This window comes from Astyanax mexicanus, chromosome 19 (genome assembly GCF_023375975.1).
Source record: "Astyanax mexicanus isolate ESR-SI-001 chromosome 19, AstMex3_surface, whole genome shotgun sequence".
NCBI classification, from domain to species: Eukaryota; Metazoa; Chordata; class Actinopteri; order Characiformes; family Acestrorhamphidae; genus Astyanax; species Astyanax mexicanus.
In genome coordinates, this window is record NC_064426.1 from 6,413,974 (window position 1) to 6,428,268 (window position 14,295).

The following is a 14,295-nucleotide window of genomic DNA, read 5'->3' on the forward strand; positions in this document are numbered from 1 at the left end:
GTTCTGTGACATACAGCTCTAGAAAAAACACAAGAGACACCTTAAAAATTATGAGTTTCCATGATTTTAACAAATTGAAAATATAATGAAGAGGAAGATACACGACCTGCTTCACTACCTTGTATAGCGGGTTAGCATTAGCAGATTGGCTAAATTTCTTCTGGGATTAGGTTTCCATTGGGAAGAAATGGGGTAAAAAAATAGAAACAACTTCATTTATTTTTTGTCAAATATTGACTTATCATTCTAGTCTCAAAACATAAATGTACTAATACTATGCACAAATGTATAGGTATATATGTAAGTCTAAGTCTAAATGAATTTACACTACAGACCATCTTACAGTCAAGACCGTCTTGTGCTATTGACTCATCAGATCAAACCACAGTCTAAACACCTAATACAAGAACCACAAACTCAGATTCATACTGTGAACTCATTGCAACATCCTAGTCTACAGTCTGTGAACTCATATTATGGACTCATAACATCATCATGCTTATAGTATAGACTCATCACACATCCCACAGTCTTAAACTCTAAATGAACTCACAATCAAAACACACTCATACTGCTGCTACTCAGTACTGTACTCATACTCATACTGCGGTGCCCTGCTGTCTAAACAACCTCAAATATCTGACTGTCTCACAGTGTAAATGAATGGCTATGGTCCATACAACTATAGATACTTTGAAATTCCTCAAAATCTTAAAAAGTAGGCTTATACTATGGACATATAGTAATTGCACGTAGATTTAGAGACTATAAAAATCGATTTGTATGTGATTTGTTTGAAGTTATTTATATTTATTAATATTTATTTTTACTGTATGGGTTCCATCCAGTCTGTAATAGGGCTGGGACAAATCAAATGAAAATGGCACCAGTAAATCCCTAATTCCTGGTATTTGATTATTTAGGAGTATTTTATCCTCTTCATTAACACAAGTGACGTGAAGTATCCCAGAGAAATTTCCTGTGATATATTGAGTATCACAGAATCACAGTATTGTAATATCATTGTTATCATGGGCAATGGACTGTGATTATATTGTATATTGAAATGCCCTGTGATTCCCACCCCTAGTCTGCAACATGGAATCAACAGGGAGTGAATCTCGAACACATAACCAGCTCAAGCTTTTAATTCCATTAAAATAATAATTTATTAATCATTATCAAGATATATTTCCCTACTCATAGAGATACTGATTTAAAGTCACACTGTGCAGCACAACTGCAGGCACCTTGGACTCTATCTGACCATCCCAGTCTCAAAATCCATGGGTACTATTTTGGCCTCACATACGGATGTCATTGATGGCCACATCAGGGTCAGTGATGGGACAGGGAGGGGTTCAACATGGACACCATCTGGGTTGTACAGATGGGACCCATGTGAGGCTAAGGTGGGCTGTAATAATGGGGCCCATTTGGGAGGCCCATCTGGATCCCTGTTCAAACCCATCCAGAGTCTTTAAGCACATGGAAACCACCTAGTCCATGTTTCACACTTGTGAGCCTGTGATCAAAATACGATGTCAAAATACAAATGTACTCATACTTTGGGCAAATTTAACTGTCCCGCAACTGTACTCATACTTTGGGCAAATTTAACTGTCCCGCAACTTTAACATGTAATTGCATTTTACAACTCTACAAAGACTTCTACTATGGACATATTGGACTACCCCATTGTTTCAAAATTCTAAATGAAGTCATTTTATTGACACATTGAACCATCCCATTATTTCTAAATGTTTCATGCTGTCCCACAGTTTCAAAATCTCAAAAGACTTTTACTATAGACATATTGAACTGTCCCATCCACTCATAATCTAAGTAGATCTACATGACAAACATATTGCACTCTGCCACAGTTTCAAAATGTGAACAGATCCATATGATAGAAATACTGGACCATCCCAGTCTGGAAATCAAAACACATATGATATGTACTGGATACTTAAATGTCCTGGTGTCTAAATGGACTCCTATTATACACTTATCACACCATCCCAAACTCAAAACTTTTATTATGGGAACATCAGACCCGCACACATGCTAAAAGTCTAAATGTCCAATTTGGACACATTAGACTGTCCCATAGTCTCAAAAAATCTGAATGGGCAGTTAATTTGAACAAATCAGTCTGTCCACAGTCAAAATCTTGACATATTAGACCGTCTCATAGTCTCAAAATATCAACAGACATAAATTATGAACCCATCTGACCGTCCCATAGTCTGAAAATATTACAAGACCCTTACTTCAGTCACATCAGACCATCCCATAGTCTCAAAATCTCCAATCAGCCTGTTTAGACTTCTAAAACCTCTAAAACTTAAATAGACCAATACTATGGACACACTGTATAATCCTATAGTTTCTACATGTTATTGAAGTCCTACTACAGACAATCAGACCAAATCATTGCACTGTGTTAAAATCTAAATACAATTAATCAATGGACACAAAATCTAAATGAACTAATACTCTGGAGACACTGTACCATCCCACAATCTTTTCATTTAATTGAACCATTTCACTGCTTTATAATCTAAATAGACTTAAACTGCACACACACTAGACCAACCATGGTCACAAAATCTAAACTGGACCATCCCATAAATAAAAGTCTACAATATACAAACCTACATGAACTTGTACTACAGACTTATTGAACCCTCACATTCTAAAAATAGATACATACTCATACTTCTTCCTCCTCACACCATTCCTAGACGGAAAATGTAAATACACTCACATTGTGAACACATAGTCCATTCCAGAAAGCCCAAAAATCTAAACAGACACACACTATGGGTTCATTGCCCCAATGCAGGGCTTGACACGTTTTATGAATTCTTGCAGCATCCCATCCTGCAGTACAGAAGCCTCCATGTGCCTCCATCTCACATCCCCAAAAAGACCCACCCACCCCACCCCCACCTCTCATCCCTTCCTCCACACTCACTCCACTAAAAACACATGATCTGCATTCCTTCATACCACAAATCCCACCCTTATCTCCCATCCCACCCTCACACCTCCCCCGAGCAGCTCGGAACTCAGAACTGCTGCATTCGTTCAAACCCAAAAAATTACACACATACACACACCCAGAGCACACTAGCATGGTCCACTCGCATCCTCCACTCCACTGGACCATCACATCATGGTGACCGCATCCACCGCGTCAGAAAAAGAGGGGGATGACGTCACCAGGAGCCCTCCTCTAGCCAGCAGAGCTCAACAACAAGAGCATGGCTCCTGCGCTCGGCTTCACAGTCGAGAGAGACAAAGGCGTTATGAGAACCGTGCACAGAGACCACCCTCCTCCCCTAAACCCTCGCGGTCGACCCCCTTCTCCAGAGCTTGCACCAACACAAACATTCAAGGCTTAGTCCTTTATTCTTTTCTTTTGTGCTGGAGGATGTGCTGATGATGGCTAGAGATGCTAACCATCACACCATCACATCACTAACTACAACACCCCACCCCCTCATCATCACCACCACCACCACTACCTATTCATTCACCCACCTTGGCCTGTCACAATAATTGCGTTAGCCTACGTAGCATACTTATCCTACGATATATGGACATAACCTCAGTCATTTATTATGACCTCAGTATTGCCTGCTGTGTTTAGCCCATTAGTATACATAAGCCGGTCAGCTCTGTGTAAAAAACTTAATGTGTAATTGTATTATAATGTCACTGTATTAAGGAATACTTGGCAACCCGAATTATTTTTCCTATTTCAGTGTTCAGTTAAATAAACAAAAAAGGCTAAATAAATACAATTCAAACCAGGCAAGATTTTGTTGGTATATGTCTGCTAACATGTTGCAAATGTTCAGTGCTCAATAAATATTTTCAAACTATAGTTTTGACCTAACAAATTTTCTTTAAAGCTATGTTTTTATTTCTTTAATGTTCTGCAAACAGTTCACTTTTGATGGCCAGTAGGTTGAAAATACAATGTTCCCATTTGGTTGTGTTTAATATAGTTCCAAAAACCTTCCCCAAATGTTCCTATAAACGTAAAATGATCTGCAATGTTGTAGTGACCCTAAAAATCTCATAAAACCAAAGAAAAACTTGTACTGTTCCTAGAATCATCTGGACAATCTTTTTTTTACATTTTTGTGTTTATTTACTTTTAGCCTATTAAATTTATGCATTAGTGAAAAAGTGGCAAGTGGGAACATAAAAATGAAATTAAATTGCCATTATGTTATGCTAGGCTACTGCTATGGTTTCCCAAAAATAATCACCAAAATCTGTAAATTATTTTACCAAATGTTAGATTTTATAATATCAGTGGCATACAATATGTTAAATACTAACATCAACATAATATCGTTTATTATTATTATTCCTGCAACAATACATCGTTGAAAATATCGTAGCGTTGTGGTTATCGTGACAGGCCTATCCCCGCCCCAGTCTAACCCCTCGCGCGCCCGCTCTCGCGTCCATTCTTACCTGGCCGTGCAGTCCGCGCGCGAGCGTTAATCCATGCTGGGATCCTGCAGACCTGCCTCGAGCACGTTTCCCACAACGCGGGGAAAAGCGGGAAAAACGGGGGAGGCACGCGAGCTCCGCAGCAGCAGCCCTGCCCGTCGTGTCTCGGTACCGGAGGGGAGGAGGATAGATGTTGCCATAGAGGTGCGACGGACTCGCTGGATCCGCGCGCGAGAACCGAGTCCACCCGTTCACTCCATGCAAGGGGTCGACCGGAGCTACAGCAGCAGCAGCAGCGTAGCGGGCGCTAGAAATAACGGATAATGTCTGTTCATGCTGCTCCTCCACACAAAGCTCACTGCCTCTCTCTCTCTCTCTCTCTCTCTCTCTCTCTCTCTCTCTCTCTCTCTCTCGCTCTCCCTCTCTCTCCCCCTCGCGCTCACTCACTCACATACTCACGCACACAAAAACAGACCAATCCCATTTAAAGAGATACGAACAGCAGTATCAATAATGCATGGCTCTGGGCTGCATTCAAGCATTCAATTGCAATCTTTATTTTTACAGAAGTGCTGGATATATAACTCTATAGTGAGCTGGGCTATTATATTAGATCAACAATTTTATATGTGTGTCTATAGGCTCTGTGTGTTTATGTATGATGCATTAAAAGACTCATATAAAGGAATATCATAGTTTTCGGATTTTAGGAAGTACAATTAGAATTTATCATCGTAACAGTCCAGCTGCTTTCAAGTCTTACTTTTTCTTCATATAGATTATAATATATAATATTTATTTTAATATGTATTTTTTTACAGTGCCAGTCAAAAGTTTGGACAAACCTTAAATTCTGTGGTCCCTGCATTCTAGATTAATACTAAAATCATTGAAAAGTTACTTTATTTTAGTAATTCAGTTCAAAATGTTCAAAATTGCACAAACAGTGATCTATATCAAGCGTGTATTTATTTTATTGTTCATGATTATGGCCAACGAAAAAAACTAAAATCTGTATCTTCGAAAATTTGAATATTATATAAGACCAATTGGTACTTTTGGCAATGTGGGCAGTGTGCCAAATCCTGCTGAAAAATGAAATCGTAAAATCGACATCTCGATAAAAGTTGTACACAGAGGGAAGCATGAAGTGCTGTTAGACCAGCAGATGACAGACATGTCTCTCCAAACCATCACTGATCATCAGTAAATTTTACATTTCATTTGTAAAATAAGGGAGCAGAGCAGAGGAAGAGTGGAGAGACACACAGTCCAAACTGCTTGAGGTCTAGTGTGAAGTTGTTTCCACCAATCAGTGATGGTTTGGAGAGACATGTCATCTGCTGGTGTTGATCCACTGTGTTTTATTATCAAGTCCAAAGTCAGTGCAGTGTTTTCATACTTCATTCCGCTGACAACTTTTATAAAGATGCAGCTTTCAAGCTCTTAGGGAAACATTACAACTCGGTCAGTTTGTGCTGAAATGGTGCTTCCTGGTGGGAAAAATTACGCCACATAAATGCAGCACAAATGTTTGTCTCTTGTGGGTGTGTCCGTGGCTGCTACCACTGTTGCGAGTGGGCGCGTATCAGCATCACTGGTTAGCATGGAGGCTAATCTAGAAAGCTGTCTGCTATTTTATTTCACACCTTGTTTCTCTCCAAATTTCCCAGTATAGGCTATGATGCTCTCTGTTGTGTTCATGAATACACTGCTGGGGATATACATGTAGTTCACAGAGCAGAGGGTGGAGGTCTCGGAACCCCGTGTCTGTGATTGGTCAGAAAAAAAATGTTTGGCGGTTTGTGATTTGCGATGCTACAATTCCCTTCCTTACATAGGAAACGAATGGTCACTTGTCGCTCTGATGCCTGCCAGTGTGAACAATTAGAACCGATGTTAGATACTGTAAATAATAATAATAATAATAATAATATACTCAATAGTTATTACTTTATTGCAATAATATCTATTTAACTTGAAGTTGGAGGGATTGTTGGTGATGTGGGTCTTTCAATTTAATCATGTGTTGATGTGATTATATCAGAAGGAGTTAGAACTGTGATATGATTTAATGTAGAGCAAATAATTGAATTGATGGGATGATAGAATATCAAGGCTAAACTGTCAATTTAGTCAATTCCAACTGTCTGTTTTTGCAGCTTTGTTTCCAGAAATGAACTGACTGTATGGTGAAGGGAGATCTGAGCAGTGTGTTTTGACCCTATATACAGTATTTAAACTGTATATATTTTTTGTATAGTATATGGATGCTTTAATATTCTGCACCTTTTTAATTCTTTTTAGCTACAGCCGTCTGTATGTCGGCCTTATTTTTCCTCCTTCATCCCTCTCAACACGGTGCTGACACAAGCCCACTAATCAGTCAGCGCTCGGCTGCTTCTTAGCCGTATAGGATGCGACCGACGCCCATTTTATCCACTGTTACATAACCCCCCCCCCCCAATCCTCCCGGCTTCAGTACACACAGTCAAGGAGGCTGCATCAGCTCCCATGGCAGGAGGCAGGAGCAGCAGCAGCACAGATTGCTAACGTACCCTAAGTGCGCTCGTCCTATCAGGGAGCGAGAAAGGGGCTTTTCCTCAACATCCTCCACCACCTCTACCTTCCCCCACCCACACACCAACCCATCCTCCTCCTCCTCATCCTCATCATCAGTCCCATAACAACCACCCTCCAGGCTCTGTCAAATGGCTGCCGGGCCCCGGAAGCGCGGAGGCCGCAACTGGCAATTCTTCTGCGCCACCTTCCCTCGTTATGCATGCAGCGCGCATCCTCCGACAGCCTCCAACACAGAGCGCGAGGGAGCTGGAGAGCGTTCTATTTATAGCCTGCGCAGTCTACTCGCCTGCGAACCAACACACCCACCCACCCGCTCAGCCACCCACCCGCCTCCTCCACCCGGGCTGCCCTTATTGGTTGGAGCCTGCAGCCTTCAGCCTGAACAACAAAACGGAGAAATCCTATATGGCTGTTAGAATCCTGCTCGGGCCCCAACCATAAATAATGAAGGGGTTCTCGGTAAGGAGAAAGGGTGGGGGTGGAGGTGGAGGTGGGGGGTGGTAAAGCGAGGGTAGGTTAGGGTGGGGTGGGGTTGTAGATGTTGGGGAGAAATGCACCCTTTTAATAATGCATGAAGAGATGGGGGCGACCGCGTCTCGCATTGCTGTGAGGAAGGGGGGCCTGGTACACTGCTGCTGCTGCTGCTGCTGCTGCTGCTGTTATTATTGTGTTGAATCATGCACTTACTGGGACCGTGCTCGGCTCCGTACTGCAGTACTGAGACCCTTTAGGATCACTTAAAGAAACAGTACAGTGTTTTTTGAGGACGGGATGTTTAAAGGGTCCATATTGTACATTTTAATGTCATTTTTATTTATTTGTGATATGCGATCGATTAGGATCGTAAATTTATTTTAGCCTCTTATGTTTCGCAATTTTTTTAAAAATAAAAAGCATCTTGCTTTACCTTGCTCTGCCTCACTTTACCTCACTTTGGCATGCTCTACATCACTCAGCCTTGTTCTGCCTCATTTTATCTCACACTGCCTCACTCTATGTCACTTTATCTAACTCTATCTCACACTGCCTTGCTCTGCCTCACTCTACCTCACTCTGCCTCACTCTATCTCAGGCTGCGCTGATTCTACATCCCTCTACTTCACTATACCTCACTCTGCCCCACTCTACCTCCCTCTGTATCGCTGTACCACACTCTGCCTTGCTCTAACTCACTCTACCCCACTCTATATCACTCTAACTCTACTTCCCACTGCCCTGCTCTACCTCACTTTACCTCACACTGCTGCACTCTGCATCACTCTATCTAACTCCACCTCACACTGCCTTGCCCTACCTTGCTCTACCTCACTTTGTCTCAGGCTGCCTCAGTTTACCTTGCTTTATATTACTATACCTCACTCTGCCTCGCTCTACCTCACTCTAACTCTACTGCACACTGCCTTGGTCTACCTTATTCTACCTCACACTGTCTCGCTCTACCTCACTTTACCTTACACTGCTGCACTCTGCATCACTCTATCTAACTTCACCTCACACTGCCTTGCCCTACCTTGCTCTACCTCACTTTGTCTCAGGCTGCCTCACTTTACCTTGCTTTATATTACTACACCTCACTCTGCTTTGCTCTAGCTCACGCTAACTCTACCGCACACTGCCTTGCTCTACGTCACTTTACCTCACACTGTCTCGCTCTACCTCACTTTGCCATGCTCTGCCTCACTCTGCCACGCTCTACCTAACTCTGCCAGACTCATATATTAGTTTTATCAGAAATGAGTACAGAACATATTTGTTACAATGCTAAGATAGGCTACGCTAAGCTAGGTCATGCAGTTCCTGTGATCCACTGCATTGAGGTAAATCAGCCAATAATAAGCCCCCCCATCCACCTACAAGCCCCCTATAAATAGAAAAAAAAGTTTATTGTTCATATGTTCAAGGATGTTCAAGTATTTATTTGCAGAAATGAGAAATGGCTGAAATAACAATGAAGATGCAGAGCTTTTAGACCTCAAATAATGCACAGAAAACATATTCATAAAGTTTTAAGAGTTCAAATCACAAATCACAAAGTTTTCATGCACCTTGGCATGCTCTCCTCCACCAGTCTTACACACTGCTTTTAGATAACTTTACGCCTTTACTCCTGGTGCAAAAATTCAAGCAGTTCAGCTTTCAATTTGGTAAAATCAAAGACACATATCAATTTGAACATAGGCAAGGCAAGGCAAGTTTATTTATATAGCACCTTTCAAATACAATGGTCATTCAAAGTGCTTTACAAATGAGAAAATTCAAAGAGAAGTCAAACTGCAAATACATGTAACAATAAAAATGGAAATAAAAGAATTGATTAAGAATAAAGCATGTAAAAACATGTAAAAGAATAATTGTAATTTAAGACAATACTGTATGTACTGTATGTTACGTTGAAACATCTCAAAACATATATTATTTATTTTGCTATGGCAAGTTTACATGGCTAGCTGATTAGCTCATTCAGGCTAGCATAACTGATGGCTCTAGTTTTGCAGACCCCTCGTCGCCCCTGCCGTGTGTGCCACTTTGTATAATGTAGGTACTGTATGACGCACTTCCCGGGGGAGAGCTGATGCAGGCGAGATTCATTACAGAGCATTAATAACAGTGCTTAAACGGGTCGTACGGGTTATGACGTGTTTTATTTTGTTTGCGTTGTTAATTGGTGCTGCTGACATTGTTCCCCTCAGCCGCCTATGGGTTGTGGGTGAATGGAGGTGACCTTCTTGCTCTCTGAGAGACTGGCACCACTCTCTCTGGCTGGAGCTGCACACCACACAATAGGTCCCCTCATTATCGGCCCCGTCCACGTGGTCCCGGCTCACCAGCGGCCCCAGTGACGGCACGCAACTTAACTGGAAGCCTGGGGATGCTCATAAAGGCACACGTACGCTGGATTATGGTGCACGATGGTGCGAAGAGGCAGGCATTTATGGTTTTATAGTACGGTAATAAAAATGCGGAATGCGGGAGCCTGAGCTGTAATTACCTAAAGCCAGTATTTTCCATGTTTCCACTCGGTTGAAGGAGAAGGGGAGAGGGCTTCAATAGCAGGAGAAGGAGTGTTCACTTAAAGGCTTTCTATACAAAATAAAATCTAATATTTTTTAGAAAAGCAAAATTTCTTAAAATTAAGTATGGTCAAAAGAATTAATTAATTGTTAGATATACAGCATCAGTTTCTGAATTAGTTTCTCTGATTTTGCTATTTATAGGTTTATGTTTGAGTAAAATGAACATTGTTGTCTTATTCTATAAACCACAGACAACATTTCTCCCAAATACCAAATAAATACAGTATATTGTCGTTTAGACAATTTATTTGCAGAAAAATGAGAAATGGCTAAAATAGCAAAAAAAGATTGCAACATTTATTATGTAAAAATTATAATTAGAAGTTTATACACATGGGAAAATCTATTAATCTGAACAGGAAATAATTTGACTCAACTTTATCAAAAACTTAAGAGTTTGAGTTGAGATCTAAACTTAAAAATCAATTGCAGTAAGTTTCCTTGAAATTTTGAATTTTCTCAAATTTTCTATTTTTTAAGTTTTTTAAGCAATAATAAGTTGGATCAACTTTTTAAAAATCTGAATCTTTTAGGATGAAAATTTTAGTTTTATCAATCTTTTAGTTTATTAAGTTTATATACATGTGAAAAAATTATTATCTGAGCAAGAAATAATAAGTTGGGTCAACTTTTTTTTTAAACTTAAGAGTTTGAGTTGAGGTCTAAACTCAAAAAATCGAGTGCAGTAAGTTGTCTTGAAAATTCGAATTTTCTCAAGTTTTTCGTTTTTTATGTTCATAAAAATGTAAAAAATAAATAATCTAAACAAGAAATAATATGTGGCTCAACTTTTTAAAAATCTGGATCTCTTAATATAAAAATGTGAGTTTTCTCAACCTTTTAGTTTATTAAGTTTATATACATGTAAAAAAATGAATAATCTGAACAGGAAATAATTTGGGTCAACTTTTTTTTAAAACTCAAGAGTTTGAGTTGAGGTCTAAACTTAAAAATCGAGCGCAGTAAGTTGCCTTGAAAATTTGAGTTTTCTCAACTTTGTAATTTTTTAAGTTTATATAAAAGTAAAAAAAAAATAATCTGAACAAGAAATAATAAATTGGCCCAACTTTTTTAAAAATCTGGAACTTGAAGTTTATAAACATGTAAACAAATTAATAATCTAAACAAGAAATAATATGTTTTTTTTAAGAGTTGAGTTAAGATCTAAACTCAAAAATTAAGAACAGTTGCCTTGAAATTTTGAGTTTCTCACCTTTTTTTATTTTTAAGTTTATATAAATGTCAAAAATGATTCATCAAGCAATAATCTAAACAAGCAATAATAAGTTGACTCAACTTTTTTTTTTATTTAAACTCTTAGTATGTAAAAAATAATAATCTGTACAAGAAATAATATATTGGGTCAATTTTCTTTAAAACGTAAGAGTTGGAAAGTTGGGTAAAATACAATAAAACATATTATTTTTAAGGTTTTTTTTCCAGAGCTGAGTATATATAAGAGTTTGTGTGGGAACAAAACATACAAAAAAAACTTAAAACTAAAAAGTGAAAATTAAAGATCAGTCAAAGAATGGTGAAATCTGAACAGGCTATGATTAAGCGTTTGGTCTTCCTTTGTCTACGAGCGTGTTATCTAATTCCATCGTGAAGTGAACTGCGCCAGTAGGATTATGGAGAATTATGCAAAGGTGTTGAGTCTACAGCCAAGAAGCTCTGGCACCTGGCACCGGCCTCCTGAGTTTGGCAGTCAAATCAATCCACCAACGGTAAGCTGCAGCTAGTAAAGCGCGAGCGGAGCCAGAGACATGAGTTTCACATGCAGCTTCTCCTAATACAGCCTACACACATCACCTCCCAGCACTTCCACACACGCCAGACTCTCACTTTTATTCTTATTCATTTTCATTTTCTACAGAACTCCAGTTAACCTTTGCAGGGATGATCCAAAATTGCTTGGAAGGAAATGTTGTGACACTGACGTCAGTAGAAAGTTAAGAAGGTCTTTCCTTTTCCAGTATAATTACTATTTTGAAAAGGAAAAAATAGTTGCATACTGTTTTTATTCATTTTTATTCATTTGTATTCGTGCAAAGATATGGAGATTAAAGCTGACATAAGTACAGAATTTAAATCAGCATTTCATATACAGTATATTCATATTTGAAATAAACTTTTTTATAAATTTTATAAATTTGGAATATATATATATATAGGTATATTTCATAAATGTCTATGTGAATTCTAACAATGCCTTTTTGTGTTCTGAGCTTTGCAGTTAAAATAATAAATATAATTTTAATGTTTTACCTCTGGCTTGCATTCATATTTCTGTATGCATCTGTTTTTTTAATCTGAAAATGTATAGATCTGATTTTTAAATCTAATAAAGTAAAATAAAACAATAATGGTAAGTTTACGGCTAGATTTTTTTAAAGCATTAAATATTTAAGAAATCTTTGGTTATTTTTTGTCATTTTTTTAAGGCAAACTTTACCACATCACAAGTTCAAAACACACATAAAAACATTGTTAAAATTTATTTACAATTTATTTATACTAATATGTGAACTTTTAAGCTTCATAGAAAGACATTTTCGCGTGTTTGCATTGACCAACATAATATGTGAACCAACAATTTATTAACACTTATTACTACCAAATATAAATGTTTATATATATATATATATATATATATATATATATATATATATATATATATATATATATATATATATATATATATATATATATATATAAACAACATTACATTAGAGAGAAAAAAAAACCTTCTAAACTTTCAATGGCAGTAAATATAAAAAGAGTTTATTTCAGGTAATTTTGAAGTATTTCTATTGGTCCGTTTATCAAGAAATTTTGGCACAGTGACAGTTTGTCTGTTTTAATTATGTTGTAAACTAATTTCTTTTTTTTCCATTGGACAGTGACATTATGTGATCATATGTATATTAGATATAACTAGGGATACACAGAAACATTTTTTTTTCAGGTTTTCCTTAATTTTGCCACCTTAAACGAAAAACAGTGCACAAAAAGGTTGCCAAATATTCAGGGAAGCATCCCTGTATCAAATTATTAAACCTCATGATTTGTGTACAAAAGTTCCACTATTATTACAATTTTAAAACCCTGTAGTTGCTATACATAAGGTGTTATAACTGTATAATGAACTGAGGGGTTAAGGTTTAAACCCCTGTCCCCAGACTCCATACAGCCAGTCTGTAATTAATGCCCTGCACTGAATTAACAGGCATCTAACTGAGGAGCTATTGGCTGCACTACTGCTTACAATGAATTGCATTCTACAGAAAGCGCTGCATCAGCTTCTGGTAAAGTGAGCACTTCTGCCTGTGAAGAATGCAACTTAAAATCCCTGCAAACAGAGCAGCAGCTAATTCAATTAATGATTAGGAGTTAGGGTGTTTAATGTTTTTTTTTTTTTTTTAGAAAATTATGGCACAGTATGTAATGCACAAATAAAAAATAAAAAGGTTTTGTTACATTTACTTTGTTTTTTATTTGATTGCAGACAGTATACAAATATTTAATATTTTATCTGTGCTTAACAACACCTACTTCTAGGTAAAACTATTTTATGATAATGAGTGTATACAGCTCTTCACTTTGTCAATTAGAGCATTAACTTGCAGAAAATGAGAAATGGCTGAAATAACATAAAAAGGTGCAGAGCTTTCAGACCTCAAATAACATAAAGAAAAAAAATCATATTCATAAAGTTTTAAAAGTTCAGAAATCAATATTTGGTGGAATAACCCTGTTTTTAATCACAGTTTTATGCATTTTGGCATGTTCTCCTCCACCAGTCTTACACACTGCTTTTGGATAACTTTATGCTGCTTTACTCCTGGTGCAAAAATTCAAGCAGTTCAGTTTGGTTTGATGGCTTGTGATCATCCATCTTCCTCTTGATTAAATTTCAGAGGTTTTCAATTTGGTAAAATCAAAGAAAGTCATCATTTTCATTTTCAAAAATTTCATTCTTTTTTTCCAGAGCTGTATATTAGTTATTAAGGGACAGTAAATATAAAATAAAGTGCACAGAGCAGCCAATCAGAACAGAATATCTAAATATGGCAGCCAATCATAATCATTTATATATGTAAGTCTTAGAGAATCAATAAGAAATAGAGAGATGGCTTATATAATTTATATATATATATAT

The 14,295-nt window shown here is 37.7% G+C and overlaps 1 protein-coding gene across 1 annotated transcript in view; it reads right to left on the reverse strand.

Annotated features, from left to right (window-relative positions):
* Window positions 1-4,863, reverse strand: part of fbxl16 (F-box and leucine-rich repeat protein 16) — a 47,312-nt gene extending 42,449 nt beyond the window's left edge. The window contains exon 1 of the mRNA XM_022675820.2: window positions 4,498-4,863. The gene's annotated coding sequence lies outside the window, so the exon portion shown is untranslated. The remainder of the gene's footprint in view (window positions 1-4,497) is intronic.
* Between the last annotated feature and the right edge of the window lie 9,432 nt (window positions 4,864-14,295).